Below are 18,229 nucleotides of genomic sequence, written 5' to 3' on the forward strand. Positions count from 1 at the left end.
TCCAGGACATGTGAGAATTTTAATAGATTCCTAACAGTCTAATCAAAATGTATTATTATTATGGTTTCAGTGATACCAATACTTACTTTCTAAAGTTCGCTACAGTATTACAGATTCATTCAACATATGGTATTTCTCAAATATACCCCCTTTCACTTGGCATTTCACTCATTCTTCCAGTACATTCTGTGTCCTAAAGTTGATCAGGCTGTTTTACTCAAGAAGGCAGTAGAAAGGCTTTATATTATATTGCCTTCATCATGATTTCTTTTCCTGAAGGACTATGATATTGGTGTTAAGAGTTTATTCTTCCTAATTCTGAAATTTGCTTTGGATTTTGTTTAGTAACATATTTTACATATTCTGTAACAGTTTTCTAACATATTTTACACCTTTGTCTTTCTCCACTGGGCAGTAATTCCACATGATGTCACAATTCTCTGTATGTGGTTCCTTTACCTTTGCTGGATAATTGCTCTGTGTTTCCATTATTATTCGTAAACCTAGTATTACCCAAGACTTCATTTCTTTAATGGCCAGCAATTGACCAATAATAATTTGTATCTCGTCTAGAGATTCTAGTTTCACATTGTGCTCCTCATTTCAAGATCTCTGCTGTCAGCCTGTACTTGTATTCCTCAGTGTGAACAAACAAAAAACAAAGTTATTATTTCCTACTAGTTACAGAAATTTATAAAAATTATGAAATTATTAGAACAGGAGGTGCTACATTGCACAATTGCCCAAAGTTAAACTCAAACTCTAGCAGGTACTAGCTACCAGGTCATTACATGGTTGTTTCAATGGCTAAACATGCAAGATGATGGCAGGCCAGTGTAAATCCACACAAAAGAAGCTTTACTAATCAGTTTTCTGTGGCCTTGCAGAGTTAATAAAAGTTTCTGGTCTTTTAAAACCATGGCAATATCATACTACAGAGTATAGAAAAGCCATATGGCTCACTGAGGGAGATGAATCTTGTTAAATAATGTTAGAAGTCAGTGCCAGCTCCCCCAGCCACTCCAGACAAGCACAACTCCAGCCTGGCCACTGGAGCCCAGCCCTGTGCCCGCGACTCAGGGTCTTTGCCCAGGCTGGGGGATATAGCTGCTGCTCTGCATTTCACAGGTTCTACCAGTTGCAAAGCTGACCACATATCCCAGAGAGAAACATAAAGTCACAAGACAGTGACACTGCTGGTCACATACTGCCACAGATGAGGTGCTGCCTTCAACAGCACTGAACAAAGGGCTCATGAAAAAGACAGATCCAAGTCCCTCTTCCTCTCTGTTTTGCAGAGACACAGGTTACTAGTGAAGATACACACACAGCACTCTCTACATTCACATGCATATACACATTTGCAGATGCCTCAAGTACCAGCACAGTCCCTGTATCCACCCAGCACCTCTTCCTGGATTCTGGGCTCCTTACCCAATTTACAGGTAGCCTGCTCACTGGATAATCCATCTTGAATTTTGCTGCATGCACACACACACACTTCTTTCTCATGCATGCCACATTTACAAGTCCCCTTGGACATACCAGCATGGACCCCCAACCCACCTTATCCCCCAGCCTAGAACCAAGGACCCTGCTATTCACTGACTGATCTAGCTTAATGCTTGCTAGCAAATACGCTCTCACACTCCATGCACACCAGACATGGGGTACATACAGACATGCGTTCCCACCCCTTCCAGCAGCTGGCACCAGGTACACAGGCTGTGACCTGTGGCCCTGCTCCATCCACTGGTGTAGAACCCACACTTGCCTCACTCATCCTGGTTTACTCCAGTGGCTGATTTTGGAACACACACCTCTCATACTCCAGTGGTTTGGAGCAGAAGACCACACTCCAGTAATTGATGCTAAGACACAATAAGCTTCAGTAGTTGGCACCAAAGGATGGGGCTGCCTACACCCCTGGTCTGATTCCAGTACTAATTCCACCCGTGCTGGTCCCCATTTGTGGATCAAAGTTTGTAGACCCCTCTCTAGATCCAGAAACACTCTTCCAACTACTAATGCTAGGACTCCCATTTACTCTATCTGGCACCATAGGACAGCCTGACCTCAGCATCTCCACTGATTTCCCCTTACACAGACACAGGTATCATCACTAGCTGGTACTTAGTCATGCAGCACAAACACAGTACAGAATGTGAATACACAGAGAGATAGTTAAGAAAAAAAAAAAAAAAAAAAAAGAAAAAAAAAAAGATCTAAAAAGGTAGGACAGACTGCAGTGATCGGATGCAGGGTTCAGTCAGACATGCATTGATCGACCCTGTTTTACACACGACCAGCCCTTTTATAACCTTTTCTACATACCCACATCTTTGTTACTCCTTGCACCACCTTTCCCTGCATGGCCCACCATGGATTTGCAGAGCTCTACTTGATTCCCACACTCTTCCCTGTCCAGGACCCCCCTGTTTCACAGTCTCATCAGTTGCAAGGTGCAGGTTGATCTTCCTGGAACTGATGCTTGTAGTTTGATAACCCACCAATTATCATTACTCGGAGGTTTGTTTCCTGTCATTTTCTCCATGCTTGTTTTGTCAGGTCTATATCTTGTTATATTTTACGTTTTGGATTCTTTTTCCCTTAGTTTCCCAATTGACAAGGTCCCCAGTCAGATAACCTCACTGGATAAATATTCTCAGACTCTAACATGCCCTCATGTAACAGTTACCAGGTTTTGTTCCCATCACTGCCTCCCTTACCATTTGTCAGTCAGGCTTATGCACCTAAGTGTTCTTGATTGTGGTATTGATTATGATATTGATTCCTCTATTTCTTATTATCCCCTGTGGTACTGAAAAAGGTCCTTGACCATGCACCCTTAAAGGAGCAGACGCTCTTCTTCCACTAACCCTTACAAATTCCTAATTGGATGTTAATTACAGATACAGGACAGCTATGGACCTTACAGATGGAATGCATTTTAAATGTTGCAGTAATAACACTGTGATGTAAGTGAGGATGTCTTGACCAACATGGGTTGCTCAAAAGAACTCTCTCCAATGGGCTGTATCAAAAATAGCAACCGCGTATGTGTCCCTAGCACTTACTGCAAGAGGATGTATCCACTATAAAGTGATTATGTTTAAATTACACTAGCCTTGAAAGGCAATAAAAGCATTAACCATTGAATTTGTATTGAGCTAAATACTATGGGAATAAGCAAAGCTTCTTTAGTATACTAAGAAATTGTGATGGCAGCTACAGGTATTCACTATTCCCAGGTTACAGCAAGTTGCATTTTAATATTTTGTCCTCAAAATATCAGGTTGATCCCAAATCTTGCAATATTATCAGACATTATGCCAGGACTCCTGATCTGTGTCCAGTTTATGATTTCACCATCTGTTTAAACACAGAATTTACCTCCACCTTCAGGCCAGCCACCAAAAGTCGAAACACTTGTTAGACTGAACACTGATCTGCATAGTTTTTTTTCATTAAGCTTGTCCGGTGCTTCCAGTGTTATGCCAATTCAGAGCCTAATCCAGATTTTAAATCCAAATTACTCTTATTTATACAAAAGAGCTACAAACACTTTATTACTATTACTATTACTTTTTCCATAATCAAAAAAGAACAAATTCAAATGCTATTGTTGGTTTAGGAGGATTCTATATGGCTTCAAGAGCATGCTCAGAAATAAGGCAAGGTAAATGCTAAAAGCAGATTTCAGCTAGTCCCACTCAAAGAATAATGACATATATTTATCTTCATCAACATTTTCTCTGCAAAGACTCTAGGCTAGTGTAGACACTTATAGTAGGTGTCTCTTCCAGCTGTAAAATAATCAAGACTGGAACAAAAAAAAAAAAGTGAGTTAGCAAGTGTTTTTTGTAATTCAATATGTATTCATTCAATTGAAATCATTTTTTGGGCCTGATTTTCACAAGGCTGAAATCAGGCCTCTTACAGAGCTCTCAAATTGCTGAGGGTAATTAATTTTACGTGCCTAAAAGTTTATTCAACTGTGAGTCAAGCTGCCTGCATTTACTGAACAAACCACAGTTTCCCTGTAGTTTGGGGGCTTTTGTGGTGGTTGTTGTTGTTTTCTCCTTCTTGACTTTGTAATTTACATTGTCACCAAGGAGAGAAAGTCGCTTTTTGTTTCTTTCAGAAAACATGAAATTTTCTTTATGTATCTATGCCTCTTTGAAACCATAGGGCATAGTACCCTACATTTAGACATTTAGTGTTTACAGCCCTTTGTCTGGTACTTTACACCTTCAGGCAAGTGCACTGCTTGTTTTATGGATTATGTCAACTTCAGTTTAATTAGTAGCACTTTTGTCTGTCACAGATTGCTTGCAAGAAGACTGCCCTAGGAATGTATACTCATGTCATATATGTTTAAATATCATAAGTGGTCTCACTGCTGTAATAAAACTTGCTGAGGGGCAGTCATAAGTGACCAACAAATTTACCTCTTCTCTTTACTTACTGTCGAATATTCTTTGTTTATAAATATGAAAGATAAAATGCCTGCTTGTTCCTTATCTTAACCAAGTGTGTTTCTATGTATTGTGAAAGCAACCTGACAATGCTAATAGCATCTGCTAGGTCTGTTACGTATAGCATAGAAAAAAATATTCCTCTCAAAGTGTTCTCAGAATAATGAAAAGATCTCTTTGGGATTCTGTTATATGATGAACAAAGTTACCAAGTCTGCCTATTTGTTATATATATATTTTTTTCATTAATTTCAAAATTTTCCTTTCCATATTTTGCAATAATTGTTGTAATAATTTTAAAAAATTATTAAAGTGATCAATGAAAAAGAAAAAAAGTGATCAATGACTGGATTGTGATACTGTACTTAAAATCTTCAAAATTTAGCACATTGCAGAGAACATTCACTACTTATAGCAGTATAGCATTTAGTAGACAGCCTTAAAAAATAAATAACAATAACAATAATAACAGTAACAACAAACAACAACAACAACAACAATAATAATAATAATAAAGGCTGCTCAGTGGACTTAGGTTGGTTTTAGTCAACACTGTTTGCAACATTTCAATAATTGCCATAGCCTGTATATTTAAGCTGTAGAAATTAAAATTAAGAAGTAACAAGAAAACAAATAGTAAAATGTCTTTTTGCCTTTTTGTTGTCATTCTTAATGCTAATGGCCTTATACTCGTAATTACTATAGTTTTTGTCGTTGTTGTTTGTTTGACTGGTTGATTCTCTTTAAGAGGATTTAGACTGAGCCCCTGCTATTTTCCTAGCTCCAGTCTGTGTCTTTTATTTTGCATTAATGAAATTTTAGTCAGATTTAATGAGATTTAAAACCGTATGTGACGTGTGTCAATAACCAGAATGATAGTGGCAGCAAGACGCTTCCTGTCAAGAAAATAAAAACTGTGCTCTGTTATTTGATTATGAACTTTATTTTACATGGATCCAAGTGACACATATGTATTTTTTTCTTACTTCTCTCTGAAATTAATGTTTCTGTGTGGGGTCTAGTGCTTAGGACATACAGTACCTCTAAAGTATCTCAGGAGCCAGAAATTATGAGAAGTTAATACAGCTTGGGAGCTACGTCAATAAATATTTTCACACTTTGAAGTGCTTTTGATTCAGTCATGTTTGCATTTTTATATTTTCTGCTCTACAAACTTGTCAGTAATATATATATATTTTGTTTGTTTGTTTTGCTCAGATCTTTGAGAAAAAATGGTGTTTCTCATTTTTAGCAACACTGTTCTTTATTTGGTTATCATTTTTTGTCTTTGAAGCAGAAATAAAGTAACACCTGCAATTCTTTCAATTAAAGCCAATCTCGGGAAGGTAATCTGTAGGAATACTCATGTCAGTGAGAGGTGTAGTTGGGCAAACCTGTATGAATGAAGTTTGAATGAAATATCAAGTTCTAAAAGCAGTCTAGTCATTCATCCTTAAGAGTTTCAGACCTGTCACTGGATGTCAGTCTCATCTTTAGCTGGTGCCACAATTACTGCAAGGGAAAAAAGCTTCTGTATGTAGCCAATGGAAAGAGAAGCATTCCACTATGTTGCCAGACTATATTTGAAAATTTGTGTTAATTTTGAACTTTGTAGCCAAAGTGCAAAATCAGGTAGAATAGTGTTAGTGTACTAAATAGAGCAGAGGAACTTAAGTATGGTGTATTCTCACCTGTATGGTTTATTGAAGGGGTACATGTAGTGAACTATCCCCAGAATCAAGCATTTGCATTCTGTGTTAAAGAGATCTCACCAGAAAGACACGTATGCAGAGTAGCTGATCAGAAGAGTGGAACCTGAAATAGGAATGAAATTAATTATTTCCTATTGCAGAGGTTTTCCGAATTTGGTTGAGGGAACAACATAAAATGGCAACATGAAATGATCTTCTAGCTAACTGTTAGCATTAGCAAGAAGAGAATCCAGTCTGCAATCCAGTCTGCATGAAAACTGAAGGTCCCATAGTCCTCCATGCTTACCTGGTCAGCATGTCTGATTTTTCCTAGAAATAAAGATGACTATCTAGTGCATACTTTGTGCTATTAAAGATGAGCTATGGAAGATGAGCTGTTTAATGTGATGCATACATCATCTATGTAGAGATGTCAATAAATAAGATTGCACTCATCAGTAAGGATGATTTACACTTTTTCAATAACTAGCACTTTGTCACCTTGATGTGTGTAATCATCACTGAAGTCACACAGTATAAGTTAATTGTAAGATCTTTTATTCTCCATATTACAAATTGGTTAGGTATGTCTCAGTAATTTTCTATTTGAAATTAATCACAAAATGAGTTCATTATAAGTGTGCTAGAACAAATACATTTGGAGAAAATGATTGAGCTACCTTTTTATTTTATTTTATTTTATTTTATTTTATTTTATTTTATTTTATTTTATTTTATTTTATTTTATTTTATTTTATTTTATTTTATTTATTTTTAAGACTGTTAATGACACAACTCCCACACCATTGCTCTCTGATGTCTATCTTTATAATTTATGATTTTTACAGTACAGCTTATACAGCTGACGACTGGTTATGTTCTAAGAGCAACAAACTACTGAAGAAATAAATCCTGAATTTCTCCATCCATCTCTTATGCCTTCAATACTAGGCATATATGAAAGAATGAAAAGTAATCTACTTTGGTGAATGGCAAGAAAAAAGCACAAGATGACATGATATTTTGGCCTGTACCCTAGTGTTTATAATACCTCCTGTAAACTGCTAAAAGAACAAAAGGAACATAGAGTATACATATTTTTGAACCACAGAAATTTGTGACATTTCTATTTCTCATCTTCTCTCTTGCCTGAAACCCTTGTGTATGGGAGGAATAAATACAAAGTGCATCAAAAGTCTTGAACTTTTAACATAAGGTAAATGGAAATATTTTAGTTTCAGCTACTAAAGAAAAATAAATAAATAAATAAATAAAAATAATAAAAAGTGCCATAAATTTTAAAACACTAAAGCAACACAAGGCAATAGAAATAGAAAAAACATTTTCATTCTGACTACTTAGTACTCAGTTTTCCTAATTTTACTTACATGGTTTTATGTTTTGATTCAGTCATAGTCTGCATAACAAAGAATTGAAGTCAAATTAGGGTAAGGGTTTGTTATTATCTTTTTCCTTTCACATTAGTATGTGAAAGTATTTTTAATGGGGTATGAAATGTTATGATTCAGATTAAAAGCATGCACAATGTAAAGCATTCATGTTTTAATGAATTTAAGATCAGTTACATTATGACAAATTATACAGTTCAGATAGATAAAATTAAGCATATATTCATGCAATTTATAATTACAGGCAGAGTTTGTTCTTTATTGTCACAACCTATGTTTTAATATCAATACAAAATACAAATAAGCATGCATTTATCTACTAACTGTCGTTCGTATACAATGCAATCAGCCTGAACATTTACAGCTATCTGGCATAGGTAAGTTTCTAAATATATTTTTGCACTTTGGAAAAGGTATAGGAAATTGCATATGGAAAATATGTATTTTTATGCAGGTAGTCATCATAGTCTTCGGGAAAATGTTGTGTTCTCTACATTTTATGTCTGGTACCTTCATGTACAATTGCAAATTGTTTTTCATTTATTTCTTGGCATTATGTTTTACATACTTTATATATAAGCCTTTATATATATATATATAAACATATATATATATGTTTTTCATATGAAAAACAAACAAACAAAGCAAAAAACAAACATCAGTTAAAACATTTAGAATCATTCTTAGTTGTTCATGAACTTAAGGAGATAAACATGTTCTGAGAACCTAAAAGAATATCTGTAATGCATTTACACAGCAAGGTTTTGGTAGCAGTGGGCTGCAGGGGTGACTCTGTGAAAAGAATCCAGAAGCTGCCCCATAATAGATAAGGGCCAGTTTCAGCTGGCTCTAAACGGAACCACAACTGGCCAGAGCTGAGCCAATAAACAATATTGTTTGCACCTTTGCAAGAGCATATTTAAAAAGGAAACGATAATAATAATAACAATTATTATTATTATTATATAATATTATGTTATTATATATTAATATATAATGTAATGTAATGTAATATAATATAAGATAAGATAATATATAACACATAATTATTATACTAATTATATAATATATACCATATATAATATAGGATATATTATAATATATAATTACATATATTATTATTATTACTACTACTACTACTACTACTACTACTACTACTACTACTACTACTACTGTGTAACAGCAGCTGGGAGAGTGAGGAGTAGGAATCAGCCCTGCAGACACCAAGGTCATTGCAGGAGGGCAGGAGGTGCTCCAGGTTCCCCTGGATGTGCCACAGGTTCCCCTGTGGCCTGTGGAGAGGACCATGGGTGGAGCAGGCTGTCCCCTTGCAGCCTACGCTGTACTGTGGCAGAGCATTATCTTCATTCTGCAGCCCATGGAGGAGCCCCTGGTGGAGCAGGTGGATGTGGCCTAAAGGAGGCTGTATCCTCTGGACAGCCCCCCTACAGGAGCAGGCCCTGGATCGGAGCTGCAGCCTGTGGAGAGGAGCCCACACAGAAGCAGGGACTCTGGGGGGAGCTGCTGCCCATGAGAGACCCATGTTGAAGCAGTTTGCACCTGATGAATGGACCGCGTGAAAGGGACTCATATTTGGAGCAGTTCTTGAAGAGCTGCTGCCTGTGGGAAGCCCATGCAAGATCAGTTCAGGAAGGACGGCATCCCATGGGAAGAGCTGCACCTGGAGCAGGAGAAGAGAATGACTGTGAAGGAGTAGCAGAGACGAGGTGCTATAGACTGACCTCAACACCCATTCCCTGTTCCCTGTGTTGGCTGGGGACAGGAGGTCGAAGAGGATGGTAGGGGGAAGGTGTTTTTAGTTTGTTTTCTTTGTTTCTCACTTCTCTATCTTTTTAGAAATTAGGTAATAAATTTCTTCAATGTCCATACGCTCAGTCTGTTTTGCCCATGACAATAGTAGCTAAGTGATCTCCCTATCCTTATCTTAACTCCTGAGTCCTTTTCATCATCTTTTCTACTTCTTTCCCTCTGAAGAGTGGGAGTCAGAGAGAGGTTGTGGTGGAGCTCAGCTGCCCACCTGAGTAAAACCACCACAATATCATAAGGACTGAAATTAGGTGATAAAATGAAACACAAAGGGTTGATGCTAAACATCAAGAAACAATACTGTTAGAGTGACTGAGCACTGTTACAGGTTGGTTGGAGAGGTTCTGGAGATCTCCTTGGAGATCTTCAAAAACTATCTGCACATGGTCCTTTTCAAGTGATTCTATGTGGCCCTGCTTGAACAGGAAGATTGGATCAGATGATCCTCAAAGGTCTCTTCAAACTTCAGCCATTCTGTGGTTCCATGATTCTGTGACTCTCCCCTGACACCCATCACTATCCCTTTCTGATTCTGAAATAAGAAGGATGAGAAAGAAAATAATGTTGTTTCTCTTTTTATTTTTCTTTCCTTTTAATGGAAAGGGAGAATTATGCAACCAAGACATCAAAGGCTACACAGGCATGGAAAATGTGTAGTTATATTTTTGGACAGAAATGTTTGTGTGAACAAATTGTTTAGGTACCTTTCTTCAAGAGAGTGTTGCCAGTTGACAACTCAAGAGGAAGGATTGTTTAATACCACAGAACTGGGCAAATTTTTTAGGAATGTATTTTCTCAGTCAAGTACTCCAGTCAAGTACTTGCCTTGAGCAACCTGACCTAACTTCAAAGCCAGCCTTAGTCTGAGAAAGCACTCAGCTAAATGACTTTCAGTTGTCCCTTTCACTCTATATCTTTCTGAATAGGCTCCCCATAGAGAGGTTTAAAACTAAAATATCTGTTTTCTTTATCCTAAATAGCTTTTGTAAGAAATAGATTCATGCTTAGCAATGGCTGCACCTTGCATGTCTAATGAAGTTTTAGAACCTAATGTTTTAGGCAGGGCTTTTCTAACGTGCTCTCCTGGACTGAAGAAATTATACTATGAATAAATTTCATAAAGTCTAATAGTCCAGTTTAAGGACTTTATTCAGACCTTCTTAAAGGTCTAAAATCACTAAATAAGTCAAGAGAAAATAGGACTCTATAAAGTGCATCAGGTAACAATGATGTTTGCAATGTCGATTCAAACTGAACTGATTAGCTAACCAGAAACTCAAAAAAAAAAAAAAAAAAAAAAAAAGTATGCATCCTCCTTCCTCAGATATACACACCTGATGCTAAGATATGAAGGGGTGTTTATTTAAGATGAGATTAATTTTTCTTACATAAACGTAAGTTTTAAAAGAGTGCAAAGGAGTTTAAAAGAGTGCATCACTCTTACAAAAATAACAAGGGAAGACAGAAGAATTTTTAAGGTGTAGAAGATTTGCAGTTCATGTCATCCCTGTCTGGAGGATCCAAATCCTTATTTTTATTTATTAGAAGATTTTTCTGACCTCTTAACGATGGATTTACGAGAAAACAAATATGACTGTGCATCCTCATGGATACTGTTCTTTTGCAACAACTGCTTATGCCTGTGGTTCCGAAGATGTGGTAGACATGCAACCTGTGAGATACTTTAATATTATTCACGTACAGGATATAAAACTTTAAAGGAAGGTTATTGCAGAAAAGCACATTGTGTTTTTAGTTGTTCAACATTGTTTTCTCTGTACTTGAAAAAGTTGGGAAACACTGATTTAATGATACATTATACTCTATCTAGAAAAAAGGAATAGGACATTGCTATCTTAAACAAGAAGTTGTATGAAGTTTTTAGTCCATTATCAGAAAGGAGAATTAAGAATTATGTTAGAAACATGAAGGGTTATCTTCACCACATATTTGAAAAGCAGTGTTATGACATACTTGTGTATGAAACATTTTTCTAGTCCTCTGGCAATACAGGACATTATTAAACATCTGTTAGGAATAAACATTTTGAAATAAGCAGGCCTGGATTGCTTGAAGCTGTGTCCTAAAAGCAGCAGCTTAGGAGATCTCTCGCATACATCTTAAACTGGAGAAACATACAGTCGAACCCAACAAAAGCAATAAAGATATCATTTTTAGGATATTTTTTGTTATATCATCCAGTTAAATTTCAACTATATCTAGGAACTATAGGTCAGATCCAAAACTTATTGATTCTTGTGTGAGATTTAACATCAACTTCAATGTTCCATGTATCATGCTGCAGTTATTCAAGAGGCTAATAAAGAAATCTAATAGATTAAAAATTCAATAGCTATTTATAAATTTATGCCTGCCAAATCCATATTCTGATCTGATTGATATCTAGTACAGACCAAAATCCACAGTGGACCCACAAGGTAAGATTTGTTTCACCTCTTTTTCTTTCTGATACTAAAACTCACATGCTTTTAGTTCTGAAAGATCATTTACAGTTTATTTTAAAAGGTGAGTCTGAGAAAAACAGCTTCCTTGTTAATTAATATTAGTTAATACTAATTGTTTGCAAGACTTTTGAAAGTATGCTAATGACCTGGGAAAGTCAGTAAAAGTGCTATCCTATGTTATGACAAGCGCCAGTCTTTACACATATATGTTAGCCTTTCATCTAGTTATCCATAACTAGTATTCTCTTCCATTATTAATATTATACTTCCCCACCTGGATTCATTAGCTTGAAAGGAACAAGCTAATGCACAAATTCAAAAATGTATATTAAATATATATTAAAAGTAAAACATCGAAACCCCAAGTTAATACAGGATTTAGATATGCTACACCTACAGGCTGGTCACGTCCCTGAGCTCTGCACTCTAGATCTAGATTCCACAGTTCTCTGTCAGACCAATCTAGCTGAACAGGATGGGAGATGCTATATCTTAAAAAAAAAGTGCTACAGTAAATGCATAAATGATAAGGAATACACTGCCTATGCCTTCACAAATCTTTGCCTACACAGTTTGCACGCAGTAGACAAAGAGACTTAAAAGTCAAGTAGGTAGCAAGAGCTTTTGGTCTACTAAAGCAATTTTGTCATTCTCGATAAACCCTTGCTAAGCTTAATATTTTTACTTTGGGAAAAGAGGCAGAAGAATTCTAATTATTACATAATCTTAGCTGTGTTTGTTCCCCTGACATCTGGCTAGAATCAGCCTGCAGGACAAGTGCTGGAAAAGTTTTTACAAGGCTATGCATCAAAGAAAAAGCTAGTTTCTGAGATGGAGTTACTTAATACAAAATAACAATGGATTTGGAAACTTAGAATAGAAACTTAAAATGGATTTTAGAAACTTAGAATGGTTTGTGTTGGAAAGATCCTTAAAGATCATCTAATTCCAATCTGCCTGCCATCTCCCACTAGACCAGGCTGCTCAAAGCTCCATCCAAACTGGCCTTAATTTCAGGGTCGGGGTATCCACAACTTCTCTCAGCAACCTGATCCATTGTGTCACCATTCTCTGAGTAAATATTTTTTTCCTACTATCTAATCTAAATTATATTATATATATATATAAATTATATTATATATTTTCCTAATATCTAATCTTCTTTAGTTTAAAGCCTTGTCCTATCACTACACTCCCTGACAAAGAGTCCCTCCCCAGCTTCTCTGTAGGCCATCTTTAGGTACTGGAAGGATGTTAAAAGGTCTTATGGAGCCTTCTCCAGGCTGAACAACCCCAAACCCCGACCTTCGGGTTTTTCTTATTTAGAGTGACAAAAGCTCAGTTAGCTGATGAATGAATTAGTATGAATAAAATCATGTGACACTTTGGTTACAAATATAATATGCTATACTATGTTAAGCTAGTGCGTATTCCAAGGAAAAACAAAGAAACAAAACAAAAGTGTGCCTGCAGCCGTTGTTTAATCTTCAGCTAAACTGCCTAGTGAAGCATCTTTTCCAAATACATGCTTTACAGTGCAAGTTTAAAATTTAAATAGGTCTTTAATTAATTGAATATTTATTATTGAAATTTAAATTCAAGCAGACCATTTTTCCTAATAGTACATTACTATCTAGTTATATATTCTGTACTGCTGATTTGGAAAAAAATTATATTCTAGTTAATAATACCAGATAGTAACATGCATACAAGGTTAAATATGTACAAAGTAAATATGTAAATATTTGAGTCCCTTTGGGTTACAATCAGCGGGAAGGCCAACAAGGCAAGCATCCTGGTGGAGGTCTGTTATAAACCGCCGAACCAGAATGAGGAGACTGATGAAGAGTTCTACAGGTAGCTGACAAAAGTTGCAAAATCGTCAGCTCTTGTTCTCGTGGGGGACTTCAACTTCCCAGATGTATCCTGGAAGCACAACACAGCCCAGAGGAAGCAGTCTAGGAGGTTTCTGGAGAGCATGGAAGATAACTTCCTGATGCAGCTGGTTAGTGAGCCTAACAGGGGAGGGGCCCCGCTAGACCTTCTCTTCACAAACAGAGAAGGACTGGTGAGAGACGTGGTGGTTGGAAACTGTCTTGGGCAGAGTGACCATGAAATGGTAGAGTTCTCCATTCTTGCAGAAGCCAGGAAAGGGACCAGTAAAACCACTGTATTGGACTTCTGGAGGGCTGACTTTGAACTGTTCAGGACACTGGTTGGTAGAGTCCCTTGGGAGGCAGTTCTGAAGGGCAGAGGAGTCCAGGAAAGCTGCGTGCTCTTCAAGAAGCAAATCTTAATGGCGCAGGAGCGGTCTGTCCCCACGTGCCCAAAGACAAGCTTGCAGGGAAGAAGACCAGCCTGGCTGAACAGAGAATTGTGGCTTGAGCTTAGGAGAAAAAAGAGGGTTTACAATCTTTGGAAAAGGGGGCGGGCCACTCAGGAGGACTATAAGGATGTTGCGAAGCAGTGCAGGGACAAAATTAGAAAGGCCAAAACTCAATCTGGAGCTCAATCTGGCTACTGCCGTCAAAGACAACAAGAATTGTTTTTACAAATACATCAATGCAAAACGGAGGACTAAGGAGAATCTCCATCCTTTACTGGATGCGGGGGGGGGAACTTAGTTACCTAAGATGAGGTAGAGGCTGAGGTGCTTAATGCCTTCTTTGCCTCAGTCTTTAGCGACAAAACCAGTTGCTCTCTGGATTCCCAGTACCTTGAGCTGGTGGAAGGGAATGGGGGGAGAATGTGACCCTCACTATCCATTAGGTAATGGTTGGCAACCTGCTACAGCACTTGGATGTACACAAGTCGATGGGGCCAGATGGGATCCACCCAAGGATACTGAGAGAACTGGTGAAGGAGCTGACCAAGCTGCTTTCCGTCATTTAGCAACAGTCCTGGCTATCGGGGGAGGTCCCAGTTGACTGGCGGCTAGCAAACGTGATGCCCACCTAAAAGAAGGGCCGGAGGGCAGACCCGGGGAACTATAGGCCTGTCAGTTTGACCTCAGTGCCAGGGAAGCTCATGGAGCAGATTATCTTGAGTGTCATCACGTGATATTTACAGGGCAAGCAGGCGATCAGGCCCAGTCAGCATGGGTTTATGAAAGGCAGGTCCTGCTTGATGAACCTGATCTCCTTCTGTGACAAAGTGACAGGCTTGGTGGATGAGGGAAAGGCTGTGGATGTGGTCTACCTTGACTTCAGCAAGGCTTTTGAAACTGTTTCCCACAGCATTCTCCTCAAGAAACTGGCTGCTCTTGGCTTGGACTGGTGTACGCTTCATTGGGTTAGAAACTGGCTGGATAGCTGGCCCAAAGAGTCGTAGTGAATGGAGTCAAATCCAGTTGGAGGCCAGTCACTAGTGGCGTGCCCCAGGGCTCGGTGCTGGGACTGGTCCTCTTTAATATCTTTATCAGTGATCTGGATGAGGGGATCGAGTGCACCCTCAGTAAGTTCACAGATGACACCAAGTTAGGTGCGTGTGTCGATCTGCTCGAGAGTAGGAAGGCTCTGCAGGAGGATCTGGATAGGCTGCACCGATGGGCTGAGGTCAACTGCATGTAGTTCAACAAGGCCAAGTGCCAGGTCCTTCACCTGGGACTCAATAACCCCAAGCAGAGCTACAGGCTGGGAGAGGAATTGTTGGAAAGCTGCCTGGCGGAGAAGGACCTGGGAGCGATGGTTGATAGTCGGCTGAATATGAGCCAGCAGTGTGCTCAGGTGGCCAAGAAGGCCAACCACATCCTGGCTTGTATAAGAAGCAGTGTGACCAGCAGGGCTAGGGAAGTGATCGTCCACCTGTACTCGGCTCTGGTGAGGCCGCACCTCGAGTACTGTGTTCAGTTTTGGGCCCCTCGCTACAAGAAGGACATTGAGGTGCTTGAGTGAGTTGAGAGAAGGGCGACAAAGCTGGTGAGGGGTCTGGAGAACTATGAAGAATGGCTGAGGAAGGTGGGCTTGTTCAGCCTGGAGAAAAGGAGGCTCAGGGGCGACCTTATTGCTCTCTACAGGTACCTTAAAGGAGGCTGTAGCGAGGTGGGGATTGGTCTGTTCTCCCACGTGCCTGGTGACTGGATGAGGGGGAATGGGCTAAAGTTGTGCCAGGGGAGTTTTAGGTTGGATGTTAGGAAGAACTTCTTTACCGAAAGGGTTGTTAGGCATTGGAATGGGCTGCCCAGGGAAGTGGTTGAGTCACCATCCCTGGAGGTCTTTAAAAGACGTTTAGATGTAGAGCTTAGTGATATGGTTTAGTGGGGACTGTTAGTGTTAGGTCAGAGGTTGGACTCGATGATCTTGAGGTCTCTTCCAACATTGGTGATTCTGTGATTCTGTAACTTCTAAAAAAATAGTTTTGATATTTTATTTGGTCTCAGGTTATAATTCTTTGCTGGTTTGGGTCCTAACTAAATGCTTTGCTTATTTCTTTCCCTTACAGACATATCTTGATCTTTCTCAAAAGCACCTCATTGTAACAGCCTTCTGAAATACTTTCCCATTTGTCTCATTCTATAAAACTCACACTATTGCATGTATCGATGTTGTAGTTTAGTATTATACCCTATTGAAAACTCCTAAAACTATTAAAATCAACTTCTCTCTGAAAATGTGTGAGCATGCACATTTGCTATTTTTGTTGTTTTTTCTTCTCCTTCTTTTCCTTCTTCTTATTTCCTCCCTCCCCCTCCCCCCCTTTTTTTTTTTAAAACGCTTGAAAATGTCTGAAATTGCTTCCAAGAAGAAGTAACAAATTGGTTTTGATTAAATTTCAAATCCTCTTCTTTACATTTCTTTTGGCTTTACCTCCAAAGTGCATTTCCTACAGTTTGACATTCTCTTTTACATTAACTTTCAAAACTATAAGAATCTTCAGATTCTTCTGTCTCCAACTGTTACAGAAACAGATCTTCTGGGCAGTCACTCAGGGCTCCAAAACATGTCCTGATGAGCCAATTACCTCTTAAAAATATATTGTTCTGTAGCTGTTCCAACAGCAGCCAAAGTGGTACTGATGGGAAAGCGATTGTGGTGGAAGAGAATAGAAGATATTTTACTTCTTATTGCAGCCCATGTGCTAGCTTTATGTAGAACTCCCATACTGTGAGGAAATTATGCACTTTTTTTTTTTTTTCCTTAAGTGGAGGTCTAATTTCATATGAAATGTGCTTGTTAAATTTTTGGTAAATTTAAACTTGGAAAAATCCAGATTTCTGTTGGGGAAAACCACGGCCATTTCAAAATGAGTGATACTTGTGGCAGCACAGATAGTAGCATCATAAAATCATAGAATATCCAGAATATCCTGAGTTGGAAAGGACCCATATAGGTCATCAAGTCCAACACCTGGCTCCACACAGGATGACCCAAAATTGAGCCATGTGTCTGAGAGCATTGTCCAAACACTTGTCCACCAGATTGAGCAGTTCTTCAGCCTGGGTGCACCTCCCTCAGATGTACTCACTGCTGCCATCAGACACTGACAGAAAACCTGGGACCTGGATGGCCAAATGTTCCCTTGGGAGCTCTGTCTGGGTAGCTGTATCACTTCCAGTAGATGGAGAGGCTACAGGGAATGTGGAGGACATAGCGTTCTGCTGGGTGTATACCATGACTGGAGATCTTTGTGAGCAAGTTACAACCACCACTGGAAGTGGCAGTGACATGCTCCTATGCAAATTGTTGTGCTCCACCCTGTTTGCTCATGCTCCCTAAGGGTTGTTTTGTACATGTGGAGGTGGCCACTGTGGCTCCTGGCCCTGCCGAGCCTCATTTGCCACTCTCAGGAGGCTGCCAGCAACTGGCAGCTCCCTCTGCTCCCTGGGGTTTCCTCCATGCAGGAACACCCCAGCACACCATGATCCTCTGCTCTACCACAGAACACACCTGCAGAAGTGCTGATCACCTTGGTGAGTTAATCACCCTGGCAATTAACACAATTATAAGAAATGAGGAATTCAGCTTCAAGACCGTTGGTAAAGACAAGGAGAGGAGAGCATAAATCTGTTTCCCTACGTTTGTTGTGATCACATGATTTAGCAGCAGAAGTTTGAATTGATTTTTTTCTCCTTTATTTTGAAACACCTCAAAGCTCAAACTAAGACCATTAGTTTGAACTGGAAAGGAGGCGATCCAGTTCTGGTCACAGATAATAGTTTCCTAACAGTGTATGAATAATCTGGGTTAGGCTACTGTATGTATAAATATATAGTGATAAACTGTTTGGTTGTTTTAATTCTTATTTCCAGCTACTTGTTTACGTTATTATCTCTGTTGTTTTATTTTTTTCATTGAATAACTTAATCCATACTTAACTACTATTTGTTTTTCTTCTGCTGCTACATCATTTATCTGATACCA

This window comes from Aythya fuligula, chromosome 2 (genome assembly GCF_009819795.1).
Source record: "Aythya fuligula isolate bAytFul2 chromosome 2, bAytFul2.pri, whole genome shotgun sequence".
NCBI lineage: Eukaryota > Metazoa > Chordata > Aves > Anseriformes > Anatidae > Aythya > Aythya fuligula.